This window comes from Mesoplodon bidens, assembly GCF_964165515.1.
Source record: "Mesoplodon bidens genome assembly, contig: HAP1_SCAFFOLD_59, whole genome shotgun sequence".
In the NCBI taxonomy this organism is placed as follows: domain Eukaryota; kingdom Metazoa; phylum Chordata; class Mammalia; order Artiodactyla; family Ziphiidae; genus Mesoplodon; species Mesoplodon bidens.
In genome coordinates, this window is record NW_027671484.1 from 642,747 (window position 1) to 656,241 (window position 13,495).

Consider the following 13,495-nt stretch of genomic DNA (forward strand, 5'->3'; position numbering starts at 1 on the left):
TATTAAAAAAACAAACAACCCAATACAAAAATGGGCAGAAGATCTAAAGAGACGTTTCTTCAAAGAAGACACAGAGATGGCCAAGACGCACATGAAAAGCTGCTCAACAGCACTAATTATTAGAGAAATGCAAATCAAAACTACAATGAGGTATCAACTCACACCTGTTAGAATCGGCATCATCAGAAAATCTACAAACAACAAATTCTGGGGAGGGTGTAGACCAAAGGATCCCTCTTCCACTGTTGGTGGGAATGTAAATTGATACAGTCACTATGGAGAACACTATGGAGTTTCCTTAAAAAAACTAGAAAAAGAATTACCATCTGATCCAGCAATCCCACTTCTGGGAATAGACCCAGAGAAAACCATAAATCAAAAAGGCACATTCACCACAATGATCATTGCAGCACTATTTACAAAGGCCAGGTAATGGAAGCAACCTAAATGCCAACACTCAGATGAATGGATAAAGATATGGTACATGTATAAAAAGGAATATTACTCAGCCATAAAATGAATGAAACTGGGTCATTTGTAGAGACATCGATGGATCTAGAGACTGTCATACAGAATGAGGTAAGTCAGAAATAGGAAAACAAATATTGTATATTAATGCATATATGTGGAACCTAAAAAATGGTACAGATGAACTGGTTTGCAGGGAAGAAATAGAGACACACAGGTAGAGAACAAACGTATGGACACCAAGTGTGGGAAGCCATGGGGTGGTGGTGGTGGGATGATTTGGGAGATTGAGATTAACCTGTATACATGTATATGCATAAAATACATAACTAATAATAACCTGCTATATAAAAAAGTAAATAAAATTAAATTTCAAAATTTTAAAAAGTAAAATTTAAAAATAATACAGAAAAAAGTTCTTCCCTTCACATAGATGTATTTATAGGAATGAATTATTTCCATGCTTATATCTATAAATATATAAAAGAGGAATAAAATCTAACTTGAACCATAAAAGAAAAAAAAAAACCTGAACCCACCAGTTATACAGAGGAAAAACCTATCAGGGCACTTGCGCCAGCGGTAAACAATTCTGAAATTGTTCAGAAGTGGGAAATCTTCTCCCATACAGCCAGCAACACACACCCCACGCAAGGAGCGTCCTCATTGCAAAGCTGGGTGATCGTGCTGAGGCATCTCTGAATAAAGGTGAGCTGAGCCCCAGGCCAGCTGCTGCTGAACTGTTCCCACCCTTCCCAGGTAAAACACCTGAATATGTACAAGGGCTAGAAAGCATAGAGGAAGGACCGTGGAGACACACCAGTGACAGCACGCAGGCCAACTTGATGCCTGCAGCCCAGCCAGGGTTTTCCTGGCCCCGGGCGCTCTTCCGGAAACTTTCCATTGTCCTGTCTTAGATACCCCACCTGTCCCGTCCCCCACTGCTTTTTTCCTTCCTCACAACTGTCCGGAGAGAAATTCCAGCGGAAGGTATGGGTGACACATCCTCTTCTTTACAGGTGGCAGCTTGGCAACTCCTGCAGAAAGGCCAGCAGAACTCCACTCACACGGGGCCACCAACAAAGCTGTGGCCCCTCACTCCCTCCCAGCAGCACAGCCCCGAAACTGCTCACGGGGCAGAGAATATGGAGGCAGGCACAGCTTCAGGGACTATTGCTGCCTGGAGCACTGTTTATATTGACCTCAACCAGGCACTCCTGGGGAGGGCCGGCCGGCAGGATAAGGCTGCCCACGTCAGCTAATTCAAAACCCTCAGGGAATCACAGTGTTGAAAATGGACCTCGCTAAAGCAGAATAGAATCCAAGGAAAAAAAGGACACAATGCCATTTGCAGCACCGTAGATGAGTCTAGAGGTTATCACGTGACTTGTAGTAAGTCAGAAAGTGAAAGACACATATCGTATCATATCACTTATAGGTGTTACATAAAAATGGATACGAGGGCAGATATTTCCACGGAGAAGGGCTATCACATATTCATTAAACAAACTTATGGTTCACCAATGGAAAGGTGTGAGGATTGGTTTCATTACGATATTGGGGTTAACAGACATATACAACAAATGTGACATATAAAATCACCAAAGACCTATGGAATACAAAGAGAGGACTACTCAACATTCTGTCTTAACGTACATGGGAAAAGGATCACAGGAAGAACAGTCATCTGTATATGTGTAAAAGAAACACATCTACCATACCTACAACAAGCCAAACATTGTAATCAAACTTGCTGTAATAAAAAATAAAAAATTAAATTAAAAACACGAACAAGAAGTAGGGAGACTAACTTGAGGGGCTTTTTCCTGTCACATTCTGTTCTAAATTCCAATCTAGAAGGCGACTTCCATTGAGGCTCTGTTGCCCTAGAAACCAGATATGAAAGAGAGAACTGCTGCCACCTTGTGGCCGTTTCACACAACAGCAGCTTTCATCCCAGCGCTCATGGTCAGTTGATATTCAAAATCATTGCAGGCCTGTAAATGACACCTGCCTGAAAACAAATCCTGGGGTCACATATCGACCAAAAAATTTAAAGGACGTCCATATTTCAAAACGACCGTTTCAAAAGGCATATTTTATGCCCATTAATGTTCTGCTTCTTTTTATTTCTTTCTTTTTTGGTTAAAAACACGGGAATGGAAAAAGGCATCCTTCAGAAGGGGCGAAAATAGTTGCAAACGAATCAATGGACAAAGGTTGAATCTCCAATATATATAAACAGCTCATGAAGCTTATTAAAAAAACAAACAACCCAATACAAAAATGGGCAGAAGATCTAAAGAGACGTTTCTTCAAAGAAGACACAGAGATGGCCAAGACGCACATGAAAAGCTGCTCAAGAGCACTAATTATTAGAGAAATGCAAATCAAAACTACAATGAGGTATCACCTCACACCTGTTAGAATCGGCATCATCAGAAAATCTACAAACAACAAATTCTGGGGAGGGTGTGGACAAAAGGAGCCCTCTTCCACTATTGGTGGGAATGTAATTTGATACAGTCACTATGGAGAACAGTATGGAGTTTCCTTTAAAAAACTAGAAATAGAATTACCATCTGACCCAGCAATCCCACTGTTGGGCATATACCCAGAGACAACCATAAATCAAAAAGGCATATTCACCACAAGGTTCATTGCAGCACTATTTACAATAGCCAGGTAATGGAAGCAACCTAAATGCCCAAAGACAGATGAATGGATAAAGATGGGGTACATATATAAAATGGAATATTACTCGGCCATAAAAAGGAATGAAACTGGGTCATTTGTGGAGACATCGATGGATCTAGAGACTGTCATACAGAATGAAGTACGTCAGAAAGAGGAAAACAAATATTCTATATTAATGCATATATGTGGAACCTAAAAAATGGTACAGATGAACTGGTTTGCAGGGAAGAAATAGAGACACAGAGGTAGAGAACAAACGTATGGACACCAAGTGTGGGAAGCCATGGGGTGGTGGTGGTGGGATGAGTTGGGAGTTTGAGATTGACCTGTATACATGTATATGCATAAAATACATAACTAATAATAACCCGCTGTATAAAAAAGTAAATAAAATTAAATTTCAAAATTTTAAAATATAAAATTTAAAAATAAAACAGAAAAAAGATCTTCCCTTCACACAGATGTTTTTATAGGAATGAATTATTTCCATGCTTATATCTATAAATACATCAAAGAGGAATAAAATCTAACTTGAACCATAAACGAAAAAAAAACCTGAACCCACCAGTTATACAGAGGAAAACCCTATCAGGGCACTTGCTCCAGCGGTAAACAATTCTGAAATTGGTCAGAGGTGGGGAATCATCTCCCATACAGCCAGCAACCCACACCCCATGCAAGGAGCATCCACATTGCAAAGCTGGGGGACCGTGCCGGGGCATCTCTGAATAAAGGTGAGCTGAGCCCCAGGCCAGCTGCTGCTGAACTGTTCCACCCTTCCCAGGTCAAACACCTGAATATGTACAAAGGCTTGAAAGCCTAGAGGAAGGGCCGTGGAGCCACACCAGCGACAGCACGCAGGCCAACTTGGTGACTGCAGGCCAGCCAGGGTGATCCTGGCCCCGGGCGCTCTTCCGGAAGCTTTCCATTGTCCTGCCTGAGATACCCCATTTTTCCCAGCCCCCACTGCTTTTTTCCTTCCTCACCTCTGTCCGGAGAGAAATTCCAGCGGAAGGTATGGGTGACACATCCTCTTCTTTACAGGTGGCAGCCTGGCAACTCCTGCAGAAAGGCCAGCAGAACACCACTCACACAGGGCCAACAACAAAGCTGTGGCCCCTCACTCCCTCCCACCAGCACAGCCCCGAGACTGCTGACGGTGCAGAGAATATGGAGTCAGGAACAGCATCAGGGGCTATTGCTGCCTGGAGCGCTGTTTATATTGACCTCAACCAGGCAGACCTGGGGAGGGCCGGTCGGCAGGTTAAGGCTGCCCAGGTCCGCTAATCCACAACCCTCAGGGAATCACATTGTTGAAAATGGACCTCGCTAAGGCAGAATAGAAGCCAAGGAAAATAAGGACACAATGCCATTTTCAGCACTGTAGATGAGTCTAGAGGTAATCACGTGACTTGTAGTAAGTCAGAAAGTGAAAGACACATATCATTTCATATCACTTATAGGTGTTACCTAAAATAGAAACCAGGGCAGACATTTCCACTGAGAAGTGCAATCATAGATTCATTAAACAAACTTATAGTTCACCAATGGAAAGGTGTGAGGATTGGTTTCATTACGATATCGGGGTTAACAGACATATACAAACAGAGGTGACATATATAATCACCAAAGACCTACGGAATACCAAGAGAAGACTACTCAACATTCTGTCATAACGTACATGGGAAAAGGATCCCAGGAAGTACAGACATCTGTATATGTGTAAAAGAACCACATCTTCCACACCTACAACAAGCCAAACATTGTAATCAAACTTGCTATAATAAAAAATAAAAATTAAATTAAAAATACGAACAAGAAGTAGGGAGTCAAACTTGAGGGGCTTTCTCCTGGCACATTCCATTCTAAATTCCAATGTAGAACACGACTTCCATTGAGGCTCTGTTGCCCTAGTAACCAGATGTGTTAAGGGAGAACTGCTGCCACGTAGTGGCCGTTTCACACAACAGCAGCTTTAATCCCAGTGCTAATGGTCAGTTGATATTCAAAATCATTGCAGGCCTGTAAATGACACCTGCCCTGAAAACAAATCCTGGGGCCCCATATCGACCAAAAAATTTAAAGGACGTCCATATTTCAAAACGACCGTTTCAAAAGGCATATTTTATGCACATTAGTGTTCTGCTTCTCTTTCTTTCTTTCTTTTTTGGTTAAAAACACGGGAATGGAAAAAGGCATCCCTCAGAAGGGGCGAAAATAGTTGCAAACGAATCAATGGACAAAGGTTTAATCTCCAATATATATAAACAGCTCATGCAGCTTAATATTAAAAAAACAAACAACCCAATACAAACATGGGCAGAATATCTAAAGAGACGTTTCTTCAAAGAAGACACAGAGATGGCTAAGACGCACATGAAAAGCTGCTCAAGAGCACTAATTATTAGAGAAATGCAAATCAAAACTACAATGAGGTATCGCCTCACACCTGTTAGAATCGGCATCATCAGAAAATCTACAGACAACAAATTCTGCGGAGGGTGTGGACAAAAGGAGCCCTCTTCCACTATTGTTGGGAATGTAAATTGATACAGTCACTATGGAGAACAGTATGGAGTTTCCTTAAAAAACCTACAAATAGAAACCTTGACTTTCCCTAACCCTAACCATAGCCTGGAACGGAAACCTACCACCAACCGTGCACCTTATCTACGCGGTACACTAATCCTAATCCGTACGCTGGCACTAACCGGTGAGTCAACATGTACCCTGACTCTAACACGTTTCCGTACCCTCAGCTGTGCCCCAAACCTTGCCGTTGCCTATCCTTAACCTTAGCCCGGAACAGAAACCTACCATCAGCCCTACACCTTACCCTAAGCCGTACCCTAATCCTAATCCATACGTCAACACGTACCCTGACCCTAACACGTTTCCGTACCCTCACCTCTGCCATAAACCTTGCCGTTCCCTTACCTTAACCCTAGCCCGGAACGGAAAACTACCACCAACCCTACACCTTACCTTACGCCATACCCTAATCCTAATTCGTATGCTGACACTAACCGGTGCATCAACACGTACCCTGACCCTAACACGTTTCGTACCCTCACCTGTGCCCTAAACTTTGCCAGTTCCTAAACATAACCCTAAACTGGAACGGAAACCTACCACCAACCCTACACCTTACTCTATGCGGTACCCTAATCCTCATGCGTACGCTCACACTAACCCGTGAGTCAACACGTACCCTGAACCTAACACATTTGCGTACCATCACCTGTGCCCTATAACTTGCAATTCGCTATCCCTAACCCTACACCAGAATGTAAACCTACCGCCATCCGTACACCTTACTCTATGCCGTACCCTAATCCTAATGCGTACGATGACACTATTCCATGCATCAACATGCACCATGAACCTAACACGTTTCTGTACCCTCACCTGTGCCTTAAGCCTTGCCGTTCACTAACCCTAACCCTAGCCCTGAACTGAAATCCACCACCAGCCCTACACCATAACCTATGCCGTACCCTACTCCTTGCCTGTATGCTGGCACTGACCCGTGCGTCAGCACGTAGCCTGCCTCTCCCAAGTTTCCGTACCCTCACCTGTGCCCTTAGCCTTGCCGTTCCCTAACCCTAACCCTAGCCCAGAACGGAAAACCACCACCAGCCCTACACCTTACCCTACGCCGTACCCTACTCCTGGCCCATACGCTGGCACTGACCCATGCATCAGCAGGTAGCCTGAACCTCCCACGTTTCCGTACCCTCACCTGTGCCCTAAAACTTGACGTTCCCTAACCCTAATCAAACCCCGGAATGGACACCCACCACCAGTCTTACACCTTACCCTACGCCGTATCCTACTCCTGGTCCACACCCTGGCACTGACCCGTGCTTCAGCATGTAGCCTGACCCTCCCACGTTTCCGTACCCTCACCTGTGCCCTAAGCCTTGCCGTTCCCTAACCCTAACCCTACACTTTACCCTACGCCATACCCTATTCCTGGGCCGTACGCTGGAACTGACACTTGCGTCATCATGTAGCCTGACCCTCCCACGTTTCTGTACCCTCACCTGTGCCCTAAGCCTTGCCATTCCCTAACCCTAACCCTAGCCGGGAACGGAAACCCACCACCAGCCCTACACCTTACCCTACGCCGTACCCTACTCCTGGGCCGTACACTGGAACTGACACTTGTGTAAGCACGTAGCCTGCCACTCCCATGTTTCCATACCCTCACCTGTGCCCTAAGCCTTGCCGTTCCCTAACCCTAACCCAGAACAGAAACCCACCAACAGCCCTACACCTTACCCTACTCCGTACCCTAATCCTGGCCCGTACACTGGCTCTGAACCGTGCGTCAGCACATAGCCTGACCCACCCACGTTTCTGTACCCTCAGCTGTGCCCTAAGCCTTGCCGTTCCCTAACCCTAACCCTAGCACTGAATGGAAACCCACAACCAGCCCTACACCATACTTTACTCCTGACCCGTACGCTGGCACTGACACATTTGTCAGCACGTAGCCTGCCTCTCCCACGTGTCCCTATGCTCACCTGTTCCCTAAACCTTGCCGTTCCCTAACCCTAACCCTAGCCCGGAACGGAAACCCACCACCAGCCCTACACGTTACCCTATGCTGTACCCTACTCCTGGCCCTTACGCTGGCACTGACACGTGCGTCAGCACACAGCCTGACCATCCCACGACCCTCCCAATACAGAAATGGGCAGAAGATCTCAAGAGACGTTTCTTCAAAGAAGACACAGAGATGGCCAAGACGCACATGAGAAGCTGCTCAAGAGCACTAATTATTAGAGAAATGCAAATCAAAACTACAATGAGGTATCACCTCACACCTGTTAGAATCGGCATCATCAGAAAATCTACAAACAACAAATTCTGGGGAGGGTGTGGACAAAAGGAGCCCTCTTCCACTATTGGTGGGAATGTAAATTGATAGAGTCACTATGGAGAACACTATGGAGTTTCCTTAAAAAATCTAGAAATAGAATTACCATCTGATCCAGCAATTCCACTTCTGGGCATATACCCAAAGAAAACCATAAATCAAAAAGGCACATTCACCACAATGTTCATTGCAGCACTATTTACAATAGGCAGGTAATGGAAGCAACCTAAACGCCCAAAGACAGATGAATGGATAAAGATGGGGTACATATATAAAATGGAATATTACTCGGCCATAAAAAGGAATGAATCTGGGTCATTTTTAGAGACATCGATGGATCTAGAGACTGTCATACAGAATGAAGTAAGTCAGAAAGAGGAAAACAAATATTGTATATTAATGCATATATGTGGAACCTAAAAAATGGTCCAGGTGAACTGGTTTTCAGGGAAGAAATAGAGACACACAGGTAGAGAACAAACGTATGGACACCAAGTGTGGGAAGCCATGGGGTGCTGGTGGTGGGATGAGTTGGGAGATTGTGATTGACCTGTATACATGTATATGCATAAAACACATAACTAATAATAACCAGCAGTATAAAAAAGTAAATAAAATTAAATTACAAAATTATAAAAAATAAAATTTAAAAATAAAACAGAAAAAAGTTCTTCCCTTCACACAGATGTATTTATAGGAATGAATTATTTCCATGCTTATATCTATAAATACATAAAAGAGGAATAAAAGCTAACTTGAACCATAAACGAAGAAAAACCTGAACCGACCAGTTATACAGAGAAAAACACTATCAGGGCACTTGCTCCAACGGTAAACAATATTGAAATTGTTCAGAGGTGGGGAATCATCTCCCATACAGGCAGCAACCCACACCCCACACAAGGAGCTTCCTCATTGCAAAGCGGGGGGACCGAGCCGAGGCATCTCTGAACAAAGGTGAGCTGAGCCCCAGGCCAGCTGTTGCTGAACAGTTCCCACCCTTCCCAGGTAAAACACCTAAATATGTACAAGGGCTTGAAAGACTAGAGGAAGGGCCGTGGAGCCACACCAGCGACAGCACGCAGGCCAACTTGGTGCCTGCAGGCCAGCCAGGGTGGTCCTGGCCACGGGCGCTCTTCCAGAAGCTTTCCATTGTACTGCTTGAGATACCCCACTTGTCCCGGCCCCCACTGCTTTTTTCCTTCCTCACCTCTGTCCGGAGAGATATTCCAGTGGAAGGTATGGGTGACACATCCTCCTCTTTACAGGAGGCAGCCTGGCAACTCCTTCAGAAAGGCCAGCAGAACCCCACTCACACCGGGCCACCAACAAAGCTGTAGCCCCTCACTCCCTCCCACCAGCACAGCCCCGAGACTGCTCACGGGGCAAAGAATATGGAGGCAGGCACAGCTTCAGGGGCTATTGCTGCATGGAGCGCTGTTTATATTGACCTCAACCAGGCACACCTGGGGAGGGCCGGCCGGCAGGATAAGGCTGCCCACGTCAGCTAATCCACAACCCGCAGGGAAGCACATTGTTGAAAAGGGACCTCGCTAAGTCAGAATAGAAGGCAAGGAAAAAAAGGACACAATGCCTTTTGCAGCACCGTAGATGAGTCTAGAGGTAATCACGTGACATGTAGTAAGTCAGAAAGTGAAAGACACATATCATATCATATCACTTATAGGTGTTACCTAAAAATGGATACCAGGGCAGATATTTCCACCGAGAAGGGCAATCAGAGATTCATTAAACAAACTTATGGTTCACCAATGGAAAGTTTTGAGGATTGGTTTCATTAAGATATCGGGGTTAACAGACTTATACAAACACAGGTGACATATATAATCACCAAAGACCTACGGAATACCAAAAGACTACTCAACATTCTGTCATAAGGTACATGGGAAAAGGATCCCAGGAAAAACCGACATCTGTATATGTGTAAAAGAACCACATTTTCCACACCTACAACAAGCCAAACATTGTAATCAAACTTGCTGTAATAAAAAATAAAAATTAAATTAAAAACACGAACAAGAAGTAGGGAGACAAACTTGAGGGGTTTTCTCCTGGCACATTCCATTCTAAATTCCAATCTAGAACACGACTTCCATTGAGGCTCTGTTGCCCTAGTAAGCAGAATTGGTAAGGGAGAACTGCTGCCACCTTGTGGCCGTTTCACACAACAGCAGCTTTAATCCCAGCGCTAATGGTCAGTTGATATTCAAAATCATTGCAGGCGTGTAAATGACACCTGCCCTGAAAACAAATTCTGGGGTCACATATCGACCAAAAAATTCAAAGGACGTCCATATTTCAAAACGACCGTTTCAAAAGGCATATTTTACGCACATTAGTTTTCTACTTCTTTTTCGTTTTTTCTTTTTTGGTTAAAAAAACGGGAAAGGAAAAAGACATCCCTCAAAAGGGGCGAAAATAGTTGCAAACGAATCAATGGACAAAGGTTTAATCTCCAATATATATAAACAGCTCATGCAGCTTAATATTAAAAAAACAAACAACCCAATACAAAAATGGGCTGATCTAAAGAGACGTTTCTTCAAAGAAGACACAGAGATGGCCTAGACGCACATGAAAAGCTGTTCAACAGCACTAATTATTAGAGAAATGCAAATCAAAACTACAATGAGGTATCACCTCACACCTGTTAGAATCGGCATCATCAGAAAATCTACAAACAACAAATTCTGGGGAGGGTGTGGACAAAAGGAGACCTCTTCCACTATTGGTGGGAATGTAAATTGATACACTCACTATGGAGAACACTATGGAGTTTCCTTAAAAAAAATAGAAATAGAATTACCATCTGATCCAGCAATCCCACTTCTGCTCATATACCCAAAGAAAACCATAAATCAGAAATGCCCATTCACCACAATGTTCATTGCAGCACTATTTACAAAGGCCAGGTAATGGAAGCAACCTAAATGCCCACACACAGATGAATGGATAAAGATGTGCTACATGTATAAAATGGAATATTACTCAGCCATAAAAAGGAATGAAACCGGGTCATTTGTAGAGACAGCGATGGATCTAGAGACTGTCATACAGAATGAAGTAAGTCAGAAAGAGGAAAACAAATATTGTATATTAATGCATATATGTGGAACCTACGAAATTTTACAGAGGAACTGGTTTGCAGGGAAGAAATAGAGACACAGATGTAGAGAACAAACTTATGGACACCAAGTGTGGAAAGCCATGGGGTGGTGGTGGTGGGATGACTTGGGAGATTGGGATTGACCTGCATACATGTATATGCATAAAATACATAACTAATCATAACCTGCTGTATAAAAAAATAAATAAAATTAAATTTCAAAATTTTAAAAAATAAAATTTAAATATAATACAGAAAAAAGTTCTTCCCTTCACACAGATGTATTTATAGGAAAGTATTATTTCCATGCTTATATCTATAAATACATAAAAGAGGAATAAAAGCTAACGTGAACCATAAAAGAAGAAAAACCTGAACCCACCAGTTATACAGAGGAAAACCCTATCAGGGCCCTTGTTCCAACGGCAAACAATATTGAAATTGGTCGGAGGTGGGGAATCATCTCCCATACAGCCATCAACACACACCCCACACAAGGAGCGTCCTCATTGCAAAGCTGGGTGACCGAGTCAAGGCATCTCTGAATAAAGGTGAGCTGAGACCCAGGTCAGCTGCTGCTGAACAGTTCCCACCCTTCCCAGGTTAAACACCTGAATATGTACATGGGCTTGAAAGACTAGAGAAAGGGCCGTGGAGCCACACCAGCGACAGCACGCAGGTCAACTTGGTGCCTGCAGGCCAGCCAGGGTGGTCCTGGCCACGGGCGCTCTTCCAGAAGCTTTCCATTGTCCTGCCTGAGATACCCACCCTGTCCCAGCCCCCACTGCTTTTTTCCTTCGTCACCTCGGTCTGGAGAGAAATTCCAGCGGAAGGTATGGGTGACACATCCTCCTCTTTACAGGAGGCAGCCTGGCATCTCCTGCAGAAAGGCCAGCAGAACCCCACTCACACCTGGCCACCAACAAAGCTGTGGCCCCTCACTCCCTCCCACCAGCACAGCCCCGAGACTTCTCACGGGGCAGAGAATATGGAGGCAGGCACAGCTTCAGGGGCTATTGCTGCATGGAGCGCTGTTTATATTGACCTCAACCAGGCACACCTTGGAGGGCCGGCCGGCAGGATAAGGCTGCCCACGTCAACTAATCCACAACCCGCAGGGAATCACATTGTTGAAAACGGACCTCGCTAAGTCAGAATAGAAGGCAAGGAAAAAAAGGACACAATGCCTTTTGCAGCACCGTAGATGAGTCTAGAGGTAATCACGTGACATGTAGTAAGTCAGAAAGTGAAAGACACATATCATATCATATCACTTATAGGTGTTACCTAAAAATGGATACCAGGGCAGATATTTCCACCGAGAAGGGCAATCAGAGATTCATTAAACAAACTTATGGTTCACCAATGGAAAGTTTTGAGGATTGGTTTCATTAAGATATCGGGGTTAACAGACTTATACAAACACAGGTGACATATATAATCACCAAAGACCTACGGAATACCAAAAGACTACTCAACATTCTGTCATAAGGTACATGGGAAAAGGATCCCAGGAAAAACCGACATCTGTATATGTGTAAAAGAACCACATTTTCCACACCTACAACAAGCCAAACATTGTAATCAAACTTGCTGTAATAAAAAATAAAAATTAAATTAAAAACACGAACAAGAAGTAGGGAGACAAACTTGAGGGGTTTTCTCCTGGCACATTCCATTCTAAATTCCAATCTAGAACACGACTTCCATTGAGGCTCTGTTGCCCTAGTAAGCAGAATTGGTAAGGGAGAACTGCTGCCACCTTGTGGCCGTTTCACACAACAGCAGCTTTAATCCCAGCGCTAATGGTCAGTTGATATTCAAAATCATTGCAGGCGTGTAAATGACACCTGCCCTGAAAACAAATTCTGGGGTCACATATCGACCAAAAAATTCAAAGGACGTCCATATTTCAAAACGACCGTTTCAAAAGGCATATTTTACGCACATTAGTTTTCTACTTCTTTTTCGTTTTTTCTTTTTTGGTTAAAAAAACGGGAAAGGAAAAAGACATCCCTCAAAAGGGGCGAAAATAGTTGCAAACGAATCAATGGACAAAGGTTTAATCTCCAATATATATAAACAGCTCATGCAGCTTAATATTAAAAAAACAAACAACCCAATACAAAAATGGGCTGATCTAAAGAGACGTTTCTTCAAAGAAGACACAGAGATGGCCTAGACGCACATGAAAAGCTGTTCAACAGCACTAATTATTAGAGAAATGCAAATCAAAACTACAATGAGGTATCACCTCACACCTGTTAGAATCGGCATCATCAGAAAATCTACAAACAACAAATTCTGGGGAGGGTGTG